Source organism: Narcine bancroftii, chromosome 2 (genome assembly GCF_036971445.1).
Source record: "Narcine bancroftii isolate sNarBan1 chromosome 2, sNarBan1.hap1, whole genome shotgun sequence".
NCBI classification, from domain to species: domain Eukaryota; kingdom Metazoa; phylum Chordata; class Chondrichthyes; order Torpediniformes; family Narcinidae; genus Narcine; species Narcine bancroftii.
Genome location: NC_091470.1, coordinates 138292193 through 138308848, shown reverse-complemented (window position 1 = coordinate 138308848; position 16656 = coordinate 138292193). Strand labels below are relative to the sequence as shown.

Genomic DNA, 16656 nt, shown 5'->3' with positions numbered 1-16656 from the left:
GATGTGCTTCCGATAATTTGGAGTCAAGAAGTGCACTCAATATTCCAAATGTGGCCTCACCAATGACTTGAATAGACTCAATATTCTCGTCCAACTCTTATATTTTATGCCATGATTTATAAACCCCAGTATACCAAAAGCCTTCTTTCCCACCCTATCAACGTGAGAATCGACTTTAAAGAACGCTGAACCGTTATTTCAATGTTTCTCTGTTCCTCTGCATTCTGCAATTCCCTCCTCTTCACTGTATATTTCCTATTTTGGTTATTCTTTCTAAAATGAAGCACTTCCAACTTATCTACATTAAACACCGTCTGTTACCTTTCAGCCCTCTCTTCTTAGCTGTCTCCATCCTTCTGAAGTTCACAAAAATTCTCCTCACTATCCACAACTCCCCTATTTTGTATCATCCGCATATTTACTCACCCTATTTAACACCCCATCATCCAAACCATTAATGTAAATAATGAACAACAAAGGACCCAACACCGGTCTCTGAGGCACACCTTAAAAGACAATTGTCCACCATGACTCTCTGCTTCCTATATTCTAGCCACCATTGAACCTATCTGATCAACTTAAAATTAATCTCTAGTGACTGAACCTTCTCTAGCCACCATTGAACCTATCTGACCACCTCAAAAGTAATCCCTAGTGACTCAGAAGCCTTCCATATGAAAACTTATCGAAAGCCTTATTGAAATCCAAATAGACCACATCTACTTCTCCACCTTCACCAGACGTTCTAGTCATTTCCTCAAAAAATCAACAGAGTCTGTCAAAAATGACCTTTAACTGATCAATCCCTACTCCTCTAAATATATACATAATATCCCTAAGTATAATTTCCATTCGTTTACCCACCACTGATATCAAACCGACTGTCTGTCAACTTTTATTCGTCAATGCTTTCAGAATCTGTGACATTATTGTGTAAATAAAGTGCAAAGAATACTCTGAAATGATAATGGCATCTGGAGGTGCACATCCGGAGAGAGCAAAATAAGATTTTTGTTGTTGGCTCCATCCGTCAATGTTATTGCTTTGTGGTCCCTTTCCAAGGTACTTCACTTGAAATGATCAGTTCAGCATTTCTATTATCAAGACAGATACTTGAATATCCTCCAACAAAATCTCAGTAATTGGAGCAGGATATGAGAGCATTCATGGAGTGTCTTGAGAATGGTGTGAAATATTTGATGACATTAGATGTGTAACTTTTTAAGTAAATGCCCATGGCATTGAAACGTTCAAATAAATATTGTAAAACGTTTTGTCATATATCATTCAAAATGTGCCACGATACTTGGATACCTGTCACATATTTGCTCGATGATGGCAGTAAAATTATTTGAATTAAATATGCAGCATTTAACATCATTGATAAAAATCACTACTGAGAAAGAATAACAAATTACAAACTGCTGGATGTAATCTCTGTAACGAACACCATGAGGAAAAGAACACATTTTTATTTATGATTCGTACCAACACCATTCCAACTGACTGCAAATACAGAGGTGAAATAGCTACTCCAAAGTGGAAAAAATCGAAGAATTTGGACAAGATGTTTTTGGGGGTTGAGTAACATTTAGAGAGGGATGAAACTTAATGGACAAATGGGAGGGTGACAGACTGAGTGAAGAGTCCAGTATTTGATGGGTAGGTTCCCTATGAAGAGGTAACTAACGAAAATATAGATAGAGGCTGTCGGGTCACGTGATATGAAACTGGGGGCGAAAGGAAATAGGTGACAATTTAAAAAGAAGCATGTTTCTATAACAAGAAATGAAGGTGATAATTGTGATATAATAAATTCTATCACTGAGCGATGGACTGAAGAGGCTTCATGGATCAAAAATAGCATCATGATGGTGAATGTGAGGGGAAGGAAGTCAGGAATCGTGGATAATGACCGGTTTCAGGAACAGTAATCAGAACAATGTGAACATGGTTTTAGTTTCATGTAGCAGTTATTTTTGTTGTCCTTTAACTCATGTATTGACAAGAGATTATTTTCTTTATTGATTCGTCATGTGCAATTTTAATGCATTCAAATTTCTTGAAGTCATCTGCCCTCGCAACCACTGAGTGTTTCCAAGATCTGCTTCAAGCCGTGGGGTTACTTCGATATTTGATAACCTTTGCTGCAGCTAATGTAATGAGAGTGTTAATAGTAATAAGAACATGGCCTCAGGAACAGGAATATTTCTTCTTCAGAAGAACCAAACAGGAGTTTAGAAACAGCCCATTTCCCTGATTTAACGGCTCAGCGATCGACACTTTTGAAGAAAGGTGGAGTGGAAATCAATAGAATCATAATGTTTTCAACAATTATTTATATACAATTCATCTGTAAGTCTTTGGGAAATTATTTACCCTTATTCAGTTTCAGACATCAACCCTCCACCACCTCTTTCTATATGCATATTCATTTCCTGAATATTGGCGCTTCTCCAGTTAAGAATCTCAACCCAAGAATTTTTCTCCATAATCAATTTAAACAAATGGAATTATAGTCACAGAACCCATAATATTCCTTAGGTGACAGTAGTATTCTTAGGGGGACGTTCACTGGTCAACAAAGTTTATACCTGGATTTCTTCCACTGTCCCGATTATATTGTACCAACTACTCGACACAAGTCCTTTTTACAGGTGAAGATCTGGAAAGTTTAAATCTCATGCTGACACTAACTTTATTAAAAAAAACTTTATTTCAATGACGTTTGAACAGTATACTATCAAATAACCGAAAGAAAAAAAATTTTATACATATATATAAAAACAAAATATACCCTCCCACCCTCCTCTTCTTCAGACAGCTCCCTTAAGGGGAGCCAACTAATGAAGCAAAACAGAATATATAAATTATTTCAAAGTATTTCCAAATTCATATATTCCAAATAAGAAGACCACGTTTTAACAAAAAAAAATAATTATCAAGCAAGATACATGTAATTTTTCCATAATACAAGCTCTCAATTCATTATCCCAACGTGCTATATTAATCTCTACATTATCTTTCCAAGTACTAGATACACATTTTCATGCTCCAGCCAACATTAAACGTACAATTGCAATCTGAAACTTATCTAACCTTAATCGCTTCAAAGAGACCATATAGCCCAACAGAAAGATCGATGGGTCTAATGGTAATTTAATTTTGAGTAATGTTTCCTGAACCAACCTAATGCCTTCCCAAAATGGTTGTACTTTAACACAAGACCAAACGGCATTTAAAAAAGTTCCAATACATAATCCAGAAGAATCTGAATTACTAAACCCATGTTTTTTTCAGTTTCTCTGGAGTCAAATATAACTGATGTAAAAACAATATACTTAAACATTGCATATCTTATATTCATCAGTTTAGTTACACTTTCATAACACAGAACATCTCAATTCGCTTGAGGGATAAAATGAGTTAAATCACTTTCCCATTTAACCCTTGATTTCTCCCATTCCGGTTTATCCATACCTTCTTGTAACAATTAATATATATCTGAAATATAACCTTTCTTTGGTATAGGGAAAATCAAAGATTCATATTTCATCAACATAGGTAAATTCATCTCTCTACCATAATTATCTTTTATCAGTGATCTGAGTTGATAATACACATATAAATAATTTACAGATATATCAAATTTCTCACTCAATTGGTTAAAATAAAGAAACTGACCTTCTTTGAAACAGTCCTTCACTATCATTATACCTTTAGAATTCCATCTTTTTAAATGATTATTGAACATTGAAAAAGGAATAAACTGATTATGATATAATGGGTTTTGAATTGATAATTTATCCTTTGATCTTAAAACCATATTTCTTTTAATCCATATCTTCAGCAAATGTCTTAATACCAGCATATTACATTCCCACAATAAGTTCTTATTCCACATAAATATAAAATGTGTACCTCAACTTCAGAAATACAAGCCATTTCCACCTTCGCCAAACTCAGGGGTTGGTCCCTATCCATCAATCTACTAACAATTCTCAAATGAGCTGCTTCATAATAATTTTGTATATGAGGTCACTGAAGTCCACCTAATGTACGTTTGTGTAAAGCTACTCGTGCTAATTTTCCCTTTCATAAAAACTCCCGCGCTGCTCTATTCAAATCCTGAAAAAAAACCTTGAAAGTAAACATGGTATCGACCAAAACAAATATTGGATTTGAGAAAGAATATTGATTTTCATAAAATTTATTCAACCAATTAACATTAACAGAATATCTTTCCATTTAATCAAATCAATTGTAATCATTTTAATAAAGGAACTTAATTTAATTGATATAAAAATTGATCATCTGCATTTTCTCCTAAATATTTAATTCTATCTGACAATTTTAATTTTATAATATTTTTATATTCTGAATAATCTCCTTGCCCAACTGGCAATATTTCATTCTTATCCCAATTTACTTTTTATCCAGATAACTCCCCAAATTTCAGCAAACAATCTTGTAAATATTTCAAAGATTGCTCCAGTTGTGTCATATACACCAACACATTGTCTGCAAATAAATTAATCTTATATTCATCATCCCTTTAATCTTATCATCCTGTCGTATTGTCTGAGCTAACAGTTCGACAGCTAATGCAAACACGGCTGGTGATGATGGCTACAGTGCCGGGTCAGTTGTGTCAATTTAAATGGTAAAGAAGTTTGACCATTTGTCGCCACCCTGGAAATTATTTCTATTTGTATATAGAGCCTTTACCCAATCAATAAAGTAAGGGCAAAAGTTAAACTTCTCTAACACCTTAAATAGAAAATTCCATTCAACCCTATCAAAAGCTTTTTCCAATTCCAGTGCAACCCAACCATTGCGTGGTTGGGTTGCTGTCGAGATGCATTGACCAATGTTGTCAATCTAACGATGTTATTAGACACATTTCTATTCTTAATAAAGCCTGTTTGATCTATATCTATCAACTGGGGTAAATATTTTTCAAATCTATTCACTAACACTTTCGCTATAATTTTATAATCTATATTTAATAAAGAAATTTGTCTATATGAATATACTTTCAACAGGTCCCTATCTTTCTTTGGAATCACAGTAATTATAGCACCCGAAAAAGATTCCAATAACAACTGATCCTCAGTTATTTGATGCAATACCTCTCCAAATACAAAGGATAAATCTTCATAAAATACGTTATAAAATTCAACTGAACATCCATCATACCCTGGTGACTTTCCATTCGGCATCTTCTGTATAGGTTCATTAATCTCAAAATCTGTAAATATGGCTTCCAATTCCTTAAACTCTTCCTGCCCAAAAACAGGTAATTTTAATTTGGATAAATAAGATTCAATAAGACCAACATCCTGCTTTCCCTCAGCATTAATTTCCTAAGGTTTATAGGTAACTATTGAATTCTTTTTAACAGCATTAATAATTTGTGACGTCTGTTCCTTTTTTTATTGCCATTCTAATACCTTATGAGCTCTCTCATCCAGTTCATAATAATGTTGCTTAGATCAGTGTATTACACGCAGATACTGGTAAGATTGTAATTTATTATAACGTACTTTTAACTTCTTTGAAGCAGATTTTTTAAATTTTCTTTAACATCTTTATGAAATTAATTTTCCAACTCAGTAATTTGCTTCACCAAAGTTCATCTTTCTCCCACATATTTTTTTTTAAACTTTCGTAGTATAACTAAAAATTTGCCCATGCAATATGCTTTCAAAGCATCCCACAATACAAAATTACTATGCACTGAATTAATATTCTCAGTCGAGAATGAAGCAATCTGTTCCTTAACAAAAAGTAATAAACTCTGGTTTCTTCAGTAGCATTGTATTAAACCTCCATCTATAAGACAATTGCACCACTTCTGGACTTGCACAAGAAGAGAACAACATAGTATGATCTGATATAACCTAGCTTTTATATTCAGACTGTAATATTCTACCTTGTAAATATGCTGATACCAAAAGTATCTATTCCAGAAAATAAATCATGTCTAGGTGAATGAAAATAAAAATCTTTCTCTGTAGGATTTACTCTCCTCCAAACATCAATTAAATTCAAATCATTATCAGAGCTCCCATTTGTATTGAAATCTTTGATTTCCTTAGACTTTTTGGAGATCTATCCAATGAAGGATCTAAAACACATTTAAAATCTCCACCAATCAAAATATTTTCATTATCTTGATTTAACAATAAATAACCCTCCAACATGAATCATTCATCATCTACATTAGGTAGGTAAATATTTAACAAAGTCAATGATTCAGCAAAGATTTTACAGTTCACCATCAAAACGCTCCCAGCATTTCCTTCAAATAATTCCAATTCAAATGGTAATTTCTTATGAATTAAAATAGCTACCTCCTTGCCTTAGAATTAAAAGAAGAGAACACATGACCAACCCACTCTCTCTTTCATTTCAAATGTTCTTTTTCAGTCATATGTGTCTCTTGCAAAAAAACAATATCAACTTTCATTTTCTTTATGTAAGCCAATACTCGTTTATGCTTAATGTTAAAAGTTGCAAAACTCAAATTAGACATTTCGTTAGTAATAAACTACACTGATATAAAATTGCTCTCCTTTCTAATTCCCTTAATATTCTAAATCCACCCCTGTATAAAAATTCCACAAAGTAAAAAAAAAATAGAAATAATATGCTACCAGAAACAAATGACTAAAAAGTAGTGGCTCCCGAAAAGTCTGGGTGCGGTTAAGAACTCCTAGTGGCAGATGGGTATAAGGTCTCAGTGTCATCTATCCCCGCAGTCAGACTTTCACAAAATACATAATTAAATCTATTCAACCCAATGATACCAGTCCCAATGATTGTTCCAGGTCTTCAATGTCAAGAAGACTTTGGGTCAATTCAACTTTCTTTCCATTCTTTCCATGTTTTCCATTCTTCCCATTTTCATTCCCATTTACCCTCCTTTTAGGTGACAATTATGATGATCATCCATTTCCTCACAGATCTGGCAATGAATTAGCAAAACTTAATACATCATGGTGATTTTTCAAAGAATTGAGATTTAAATTTCCTATAAAAAATTTCAACACAGCCGGATAATGAAAAGTAAATTTATAGCCCTTTCGCCACAATACTTCTTTAGCTGAATTAAATTCTTGGTGCCTTCTAATAATTTATTGATTCAGATCAGCAAAAAAAAACACTTTGTTATTTTGAAACATCATTTGAGTTTGATTTTGCTGTGCCTTCTGCACCACAACTCATAATATCATTTCTATATCCTGATATTTCAAACAACAAATCAAAACTGCTCACGGTGGTTGACCTGGAAATGTTTTTTTCCTCAGCGCTCTATGTGCCTGGTCTAGCTCCAAACCATCCAGAAATAATTCATGGCCCAGTAGCTTAGGAATCCATTTATTAAGGAACTTTAATGGATCTGAACATTCCATATCTTCCAGGAGACCTACAATTTTTACATTATTTCTTCGACCTTGATTCTCTAATGAATCAATCTTCTTCAGTAATTCCTTCTTCTGAATCCTCCAATCCACAAAAGAATCCTCCAGTTTTTCCATTTTTCTCTATTATGATCCACTTGATTCTTACATTCAAAAAGCTTCTTTAATTTTTAAAAAATTGTCGTGTACACTTTCCACTGTTTTTACACATTTACTAACATCACTTTTAACTACAGTCATATCTTTCTTCATAGAAGTCTTCTCTTCACACATATTATTAATTTTAGTTTTCACTTCCATAAATCCTTGGTTTATCTAAGAAGGCATCTTCATTTACATGTTTTGAGAAATCCCTTCCAATATTGTAAAAGCAGAATCTCGTTCAGGTTCTATCACCTCCTCTTGAGGCCTATCTTCTCTATTCCCAGTCCCCATATATTCTTCCTGTGTTGATTCCAGTAATGCTGTACTGTCTTTCTCTTCTGATTGTAGAGCTTGTCGAAAGAATCAAAGACTTGTTGATCCAAACCAAGGCTTTTATTAGCAAAAGACAGGAGCTCTTCACAGGTGGCTGACCAGTCTGGAATGATCCGACCTGGCTAAGGACACAACCCTTTAAGGCCCAGACAATAGGCATGGCTTAGCTCTCAGCCAATCGCTGTAAGCACAGTCTAGATACAGTAACTATATACACTATGTACATTGGTGATAGATCTGTACTATCACATTCACCCCTTCTTGGAGAACTTACCCTGGAAAAAAAACAAAAAACGTGGGAGAGAATAAAAGGAAGGGGTAGGTCAAGGACTGTAGCGGTCAGGGGGTCTGACCATCCGGCGTGACCGCCGTGGTGCCGGGATTGGGGTCCCTGGAGTGGTGTCGCCAGTGGGCTCGTCGGGTACGACCGCTCTGTCGCTCAATTCCCCAGTCGTGTTGTCGGCAGGGTGGCCCGGGTCGTTGGGGTGCTGTTCGTCCTTCTGTTGTGGCACGGGGCCTGGGGTATAAAGAGTTGGGGTACATAGGAGGGAGCGGATGGAGTGTAAGACACTAGTGAGAACCTCCTGCCAGTGAGAGGTGGGGAGACCTTTAGACCGGAGAGCCAGTGTAACCGCTCTCCATATGGTGGCATTCTCCCTCTCGACCTGGCCGTTACCGCGTGGGTTATAGCTGGTGGTCCTGCTTGAAGCGATACCACACTCCAGAAGGTACTGTTGCAGCTCTGCGCTCATGAATGAGGACCCCCTATCACTGTGGATGGAATTGGGGTACCCGAAGATGGCGAAAATACTGTGAAGGGCCTGTATCACTGAGGTGGCAGTGGTGTCTGGGCAGGGCACAGCGAACAGGAAGCGGGAGTACTCGTCAATGGCCATAAGGATGTAGGTATTTCGGTTGGTCGATGGTAGGGGCCCCTTAAAGTCCACGCTAAGATGCTCGAAGGGGTGGGTGGCTTTGATAACATGGGAGTTATCCGGACGGAAGATGTGGGGCTTGCATTCAGCGCACACCGAACAGGCTGGGTCATGGAGCGGATCTCCTCGACTGTGTAGGGTAGGTTGCGCGCCTTCACAAAGTGGGCAAACCTAGTGACCCCTGGATGACAGAGCGCCTCATGGAGTTTCTGTAGTCTGTCCATCTGTATGCTGGCGCATGTCCCCCTGGATGTCAGGCGGGTCGTTGAGCTTACCAGGTCGGTACAGGATGTCATAGTTAAAGGTGGAGAGTTCGATTCTCCATCTGGCGATTTTGTCGTTTTTTATCTTAGTATGCTGGGTGTTGCTGAACATGAAGGAGACCGCGCGTTGATCAGTCAACAGTGTAAAGCGCCTCCCAGCGAGGTAATATCTCCAACGACGCACCGCTTCAACTATGGCCTGGGCGTCCTTCTCGATCAAGGAATGTCTACTCTCTGGACCCTGGAGGGTTCTGGAGAAGAAGGCTACAGGCCGACCGGACTGGTTCAAGGTGGCTGCCAGGGCGAAGTCGGATGCATCGCTCTCGACTTGAAACGGGACAGACTCATTGATCGCGTGCAGCGTCGCAGTGGCGATGTCGGATTTGATTTGATCGAAAGCTGCTCTGACTTCTGTCAAGAGGGGAAAGGAGGTGGTCTTGATAACAGGACACACCTTGTCGGTGTAGTGTGGAACCCATTGGGTGTAATACGAGAAAAGGCACAGGCAGCGTTTGAGCACTTTCTGGGTATGGGGGGGCGTGGGGTCCCCCAAAGTGTAGGGACACCGTTCGGAACTGACACTGAAAGTCTAATCCCAGCAACACTGGGGCGCACAATTGGGGAAGGATGAATAATTTGAAGTGGGTGATCATTAAGCCCTGTACTTCCAGCGTGGCGATGCAATACCCCATTATCCTGGTCGAGTGCGACCTCATCGCTAATGAGATCCTCTGGGTAGTGGGGATAATGTCAAGTCCCCAACGGAGGGCCAGATCTGGCTGGATAAAACTGTCAGTTGACCCAGAGTCAAATAAGCAATTGGTGTAGTGTCCATGCACTTTAATCAGTTCCATTGCTCTGGTGAGGGAATGAGAGCATTGCTGGTTTTGTGTTATTGAAGTAATTGACAGAGGAGTTTCGCGTGATGACGTCACGCAACGGGATGACGTCACGCAACGGGATGATGTAATAGACGTAGTCAACGCTGGAGGAGCAGGTTGGAGGACCTCCTGGAAGTGCTGTTGTGGCGGCGTCGGCGGATGAAAGGTAAGTAGTTTGTAGTTGCTCACGGTTGGTGGTGGGTAGGTCGTCGGTCGCGAAGGTCGGGCCCCAGCGGTCATCAGCGATGGATGCAAGGGTGAGTACCTGGTTGGCCCCGGTGCTGTCTGTGATGTCGGCGGCAGCAGCGGTTGCCACAGTCGGGACTGAGGCCGGGTCGAGTGTTCCGCACGGGGGCGAGAGGCGAGCCAACACCATGGTTGCGAGGGTGGGCTGCCCCTTCCGGGTTCGGCATCTCTGTGACGTCAGGCGTTGCCGTGCAGGGGAGCCCTCGCTCTCATTGCATGAGAGCTCTGGGGAAGAAGAGTTTGAATGGGATAGTGGCGATTGGGCTTCACACGAGGCACTGTGTTTGCTGGTGGCCATTTTAGACCTACAAACTGCAGAAAAGTGGCCCTTTTTAAGGCACTTCTGGCACCTGGCTTTTCTTGCTGGGCACTGGGACCTGTTGTGCTTGTCCCTCCCGCTGAAATAACATTTTGGGTTCGCACGGGGCAGGGTAGCAGCAGCCGACAGGCCGTCAGTATCTCGGGGGGTGGTAGGGTAGAAGGGCACTCTACTCACATCAGAACGAGGTGGACCATCCCTAGAGAACTCTTTTGACTTTAAGGCTGCATCCTCCATTGTGATTGCAATCCGGGCCACGTCCTCTAGTTTTTCTACCCCTTGCTCGAGCAAGCACAGCCTCACTTCATTCGATTGGAGCCCGGCCACATAGGCATCCCGGACGAAATCGTTTGTGATCTTGGCAGCAGTTTTGTCCACACAGTTACAGTCCTTGCCCAATGCCTTTAATACTTGTAAATATGCCCTGCTGGACTCGCCGGGCTGTGCTTTCTCGACGCAAGCACAAGCCGAGCATGAACTCTGTTCACTGGCTGATCATACAGTTCTTTCAGTACCTTTATGGCTACGGTGTAAGTGGTCTCATCCTGGATGTTCTCGTAGACTCTCAAGGACACCATAGACAGCAATGCTGTTAGACGCTGGTTATCCTCTTCCACCTCAATGAATCTCAGGATGTTTTCAAAGTTCAGCAGCCAGAACTTAAAGGCTTTAAAGGCTGTAGCTGACTGTGGGTCGATATCAAGTTTTTCTGGCCGAGTTAAATGCTCCATCCCTTTCAAAAAATATTCTTTTTCTAATAAAATTGTAGAGCTCGTCGAAAGAATCAAAGACTTGTTGATCCAAACCAAGGCTTTTATTAGCAAAAGACAGGAGCTCTTCACAGGTGGCCGACCAGCCCAGAATGATCCGACCTGGCGAGGGACACAACCCTTTAAGGCCCAGACAATAGGCGTGGCTTAGCTCTCAGCCAATCACTGTAAGCACAATCTAGATACAGTAACTATATACACTATGTACATTGGTGATAGATCTGTACTATCACACTGAAACAGTGCTTCCTTGTCTCATGCGGCTGTGGATCTGGATACCTGTCCACAGCGTGCCGACCTCATTAGCCCACCATCTTTTGGACTCCCCCACAGCTCACATCTTTTCTAATCGTTCTCGGACCCGCGATGCACCGTGCATGCCCACAAGAGTCACCAACCACGCAGGTGCGTCTGCTGATGCTACACTGCGTGCCCTGGACCACCAGGTATGACTGCAGGCTCACAAGTCTGTCCCTGTTCGGCTGATCCACCTGCACACCTGGGCTCAAAGGAGTGTGGGTCATGGCCGACTGAGCTGGTCACAGAACCTGCGCCATCTTTCGGACACGTGATCGGCGCCAGTGTAATATTCAGCTGATCAGGAGTCCTTCGAGGCCTGGGAACACGAATCGATGACTAAGTGGCTTCAATGTGGTAGGTAGGCCTCAATTCTTCAACACTTTTATAAGGTAATTCCTTTTGTAAATGAGTCTTTGATTTCTTCACATTTGTAGCAATTACAAACTTCCACTATTCCAAAGTTTGTAAATACTATTTTAACCACTTTTACAGGTTTTTAAATCAGGTATATTATCTAACTGGGGAAAGGTTGAACTGCACGTCTTCATTCTACGCCACCTCACCACGCCCACCATGCTGTCACTAACTTGAGTTCAATGTAGTTGAGTGCTGACTTTGTTCCTGCAATTCTCTCTATTCTACAATCTATTTTAATACCCCATATATGAGGTCATACATTGATTTACCTAAACTCCATCCACATGGCATCAATGGACGAACCTTATGGTCTATCGTGTCTGTGCAAAGTTGTGATGTTTTGCCCCAAGGGAAATGTGATTCATTCACTTTTTATCTCCCGCATTCTAACACGCATCAAATAACTGAATCCAGAAAAAAATAGGGTGCCAATAGTTCCCCTCCTGCACCCAAGTTTTACCAATGTTCTAAATGTCATAACTGGACGTTCAATTCTGCACTCTAACTCGTCTTCCATTGTTACAATATATATTTGCATTGTAATCAACATGAGATCCAACTTACTTTCTGTTAACTAAATCATTATCCAACTAAATCATTATCCAACCAAAATCACATTTGCTCTCTTTGCTTCTTTGCAGAGTCATGTTCACATCCTGCTATGACAAATTCCGTGGCTCATCCCTCCCACTAATCAACCCTTGGTTCCCCTTGGTTCCATATGACCAAAGGAAGAGATACATTGTGAAAAGAATAGTGCTTTACCGTGTCTCCTTTTCATTTTGCTACATGTGACCAACATCCAAAAGGGTTTAGGCACTTCTGGTATGCAGGATAATTAAACATACCCTGCGTTAATTTATCTGGGCATGGATATCCGGGTTTGGACGATGTGATGAGAACAGAGGCGATTTAACAGAATGTTGCTGCATTGGAGAATATATGTTGCGATAAATGTTAAACAAGTAATAACATTTCCGTTGGAAGTTTGAAAAGTTGTAAGATGATTTGTCCTTGATATATAGGAATGTGAGTAGCATCTCTGAAGTTCACAACCAACTGCGTTGACTCAGAACATCACATTCCAATTGAAGTTGTACTACTCCGTTAGGGAGAACACGCGTGAGAAATGATGTTGAATGTGGAACGTGGAGACAATTTTTATCACCATTATCTATAAATGATGTCCAGGCTATTAATATGAACACTGGAAAATATTGTAAAATGACAATTCTATGTCATAAAGCATCCTTCCAAGTGGAGTAGCCATTGACCTGTAAATCTCCGGTGCCAGACACTCTACCCAGTCTTGCTGACGTTGCCTCCTTGACAGCGGGGTGAATGTGATCGTGTTTTGCTTAGAACTGTCTCTCTCTTCGTAGTAATGGCCAAGATCAACTCGTGGCCAAGCATTTCAATTTACGCCACTTAAGGCCACACGTCTTCCCAACGTCCATTGCGCTGCCCGAACGAGGCTTTGAATACAGAAGGGAAGTGTGCAGAACTGGACAAATTGGCAGAAGTATTGTAGAGAGAGTGGAGAGGCCTAACAGAAACCGAATAAATCTCCCTCAATAAATTGTGGAGTTCGTGCATTTCATTTCTGAGATTCATATTGGACGGTGCTGCAATTTAAACAACAAAAAGGCGACTCTTGTATCAACATTTCATCCAAACAGCGAGGTTCCGAATGTATACAGACTGTAAATGAGATTTTAAATTTTTATTGTTTTCAGTTAAATTACATTTAAGAGCAGGAAATACAGAAATTCTGTCCGAAATTTGTGAACAAGATCAACAGCTCAAACATAATATCAACAGCTAAAATTTCAGGTCGGTTTTTCTGATCTACTTGAAGAAAACTGCCATCCTTAATAGTGCTTTACCGTGACTACTTTTCATTTTGCTGTATGTGACCAACATCCAAAAGGGTTAAGGCACTTCTGTTATGCAGGATAATTAAACATACCCTGGCGTTAATTTATCTGGCATGGATATCCGGGTTTGGACGATATGATGAGTACAGAGTACAGAATGTTGCTGCATTGGAGAATAAATGTTGCGATAAATGTTAAACGAGTAATAATATTTCCGTTGGAGGTTTGGAAAGTTGTAAGATGATTTGTCCTTGGTATATAGGAATGTGAGTAGCATCTCTGAAGTTCACAGCCACCTGCTTTGACTCAGAACGTCACATTCCAATTGAAGTTGTACTACTCCGTTAGGGAGGACACGCGTGACAAATGATATTGAATGTGGAACGTGGAGACAAGTTTTATCAACATTATCTATAAATGACGTCCAGCCTATTAATGTGAACACAGGAAAATATTGTAAAATGACTTGGTGTTAAATGATTAAAGTCTCCCGAGTTCAACGCAAAGTGATTAGATGAGAAACAAAGTGGGGGGTTGGGGTCGAAGACATTCACTCCATGAAAGACCAACAAAATATCTTGACAATATGACATTCCTGTTGCACTGCCGTTACTTCTAATGGACTGTGTTTCGAAATAAGTTGTGTCCTGGTCAATGAAATAACATGCATGTCCAGGATAGGTCCCTCAACGTTTGTTCATGAGAGGTTGGAGAGGAAACGGTGATTGTCATCGTGTTCACTCAAGTAGTCGAACACCTGTGTTATCTTGTAAATCTCTACCTACAATCCAAACATTCTCCTGCTCAGTACACACCATCCACCCATTGCCACATGCAGAGTAACGCAGCTGATCGCTGATGAGTAAATCAGGAACATGGAACAAAATTGCTTCTCAGTAAAGAAGAAAACCTTCGAATCTGTGGATAAATCTAATAGTGTTTCCTGACAGTTTTCCTTCCGTGATTCTGAACTGGTATCGTATTCAGGGTGAAAAGCGAAAATGATTAGATACATTCACCTACGCGTATCGCGCTGCCTGAACTTTTCAACAAGTTTTTGAACGGGAGCGATCAGCTGCTCTCTGAATTTTCTCTGGGTCACTCCGTAAATGAAGGTGTTGGTGCAACAGCTAAAAAGCTGAATCACTGACCCCGCCATATTTGCAAAATAAAGGCGGATGGAAGTCTCCAGGTCTGTCCGAAGGCACCGCATGAGAATGAAGACCATGGTGGTGGTCGCCCAGCAGAGAAGAAAACTCGCCGACAGTGTGAAGAGCAGAATGATGGATTGTCTCCGGCTCTCCATCTCCGGGTCGCGTTGTTTCTCGGCATCTCGCTGCCCCCTCAGTTTCCTGCGGACACGGCTCGCTGCCAGTATCTGTCTGACGGTCAGAGCATTGAGGGTTAAAATGAGGAAGAAAGGAAGCAGCGGGTTCAACAGGCGGTCGACCCAGTAAAACTCCTCAAAGGATTTTAAAAATGGAAGAACACGTCTCCGTACACACTTATCATTACCATCTGTTAAATCTAAATACATGAGATAAAAGGGAATGTTCTTTAAACAGAATGCGATAGATATTGTGCCAATTATACTAAACGCATATTTTGGAGTGCAGTATTTTTCTTTGATCTTCCGACAACAAATAGCCACAAAGCGATCGAAAGTGAAAGCGACAGTGAACCACACGGAACAATCAACAGCGACGTGACACAGGAAATAGTGAACAAGGCAGAACGGAACTTTATTCAAGAAGATGGCCATGTTGAACAAAATTGATTCATTTGTTTCCCAAGCGAATCGGTAGCCTGTGACCAAGTGAAAGAGCAGAACCTCGAGAATCACCACCATTAAGTCAGCGACAGCCATGGCCAGCAGGTAGCGAGTGATACATTTGGAGAGACCACAGTTTCCTCGGATGAAAATGACGATGGCCACCAAGTTCACTGAGGAGACAAATTACAGTAAGATTGTGTTAATCATCGAAGCAAACACGGAAACGTGTTATGAATTGATCTTTCTTAGCGGATCCAGCATTCAAACGTATGAAATAAATGATTATTAATACATTGATACATCATTGAAATCTCCCCAACTTGGTGCATCTACGATTCTTTAATGTACTCAATTGCAGGATAAGGAAATCATCGTGGATTCATCCGGAGTGTGCTGGCAAACAGTTCATGGAGAGGAAGTGACGGGAGCACACCGTTCAGTGTGACAGATTAGACGGGTCGGCCTGTTGAACTCTTGACGTCCAAATCAAGATCCCAAACCACTGAGACTTCATTGCAGCCATGGTCTTGAATAAAGATCGTATCGGGACGCCGTGTTAATGAAATTCTGGGAAGTGTAATAAGGATACTGCTGGGTAAATGAATCCTCAATAGAGAGATAGTGAGATTGGCTTCAACAAATCGGGAAAAGAAAGGAAGTCGAAGCTTGCATTCGGTAACTGTCATGTGGCACCGAATTATCTGTTTTCGTTACCAGCAACGAAATAATTCTGCAAAGATGCGGAAAGGTCTTGGAGGGTGATGCGAATATGGACGGGATGCGCTGACTTGACGCATTGCCAAAACACTGGAAGGTTTCGTTTAACTTTAAATAGATATTAGTGTGGATCACATCGTTTCGCACCGCAAACGTGGGAATGCCCTTCGAATTCCTTAAACTGCTCCAATTCGTGAACGTGAGTCGGTGCCGGTAAATCAGGATCCGTATCGACGCCGACTGCAGCTCCAAC

General features: G+C 40.5%; 1 long non-coding RNA gene across 1 annotated transcript; it reads right to left on the bottom strand.

Moving 5' to 3' along the window:
* Positions 1-15630: 15630 nt before the first annotated feature.
* Positions 15631-16085, bottom strand: LOC138752456 (uncharacterized). The gene is made up of 2 exons (XR_011350659.1): positions 15979-16085; positions 15631-15856 (listed from the first exon to the last, which is right to left on the bottom strand). It is a non-coding gene; the product is annotated as an uncharacterized lncRNA (long non-coding RNA).
* Between the last annotated feature and the right edge of the window lie 571 nt (positions 16086-16656).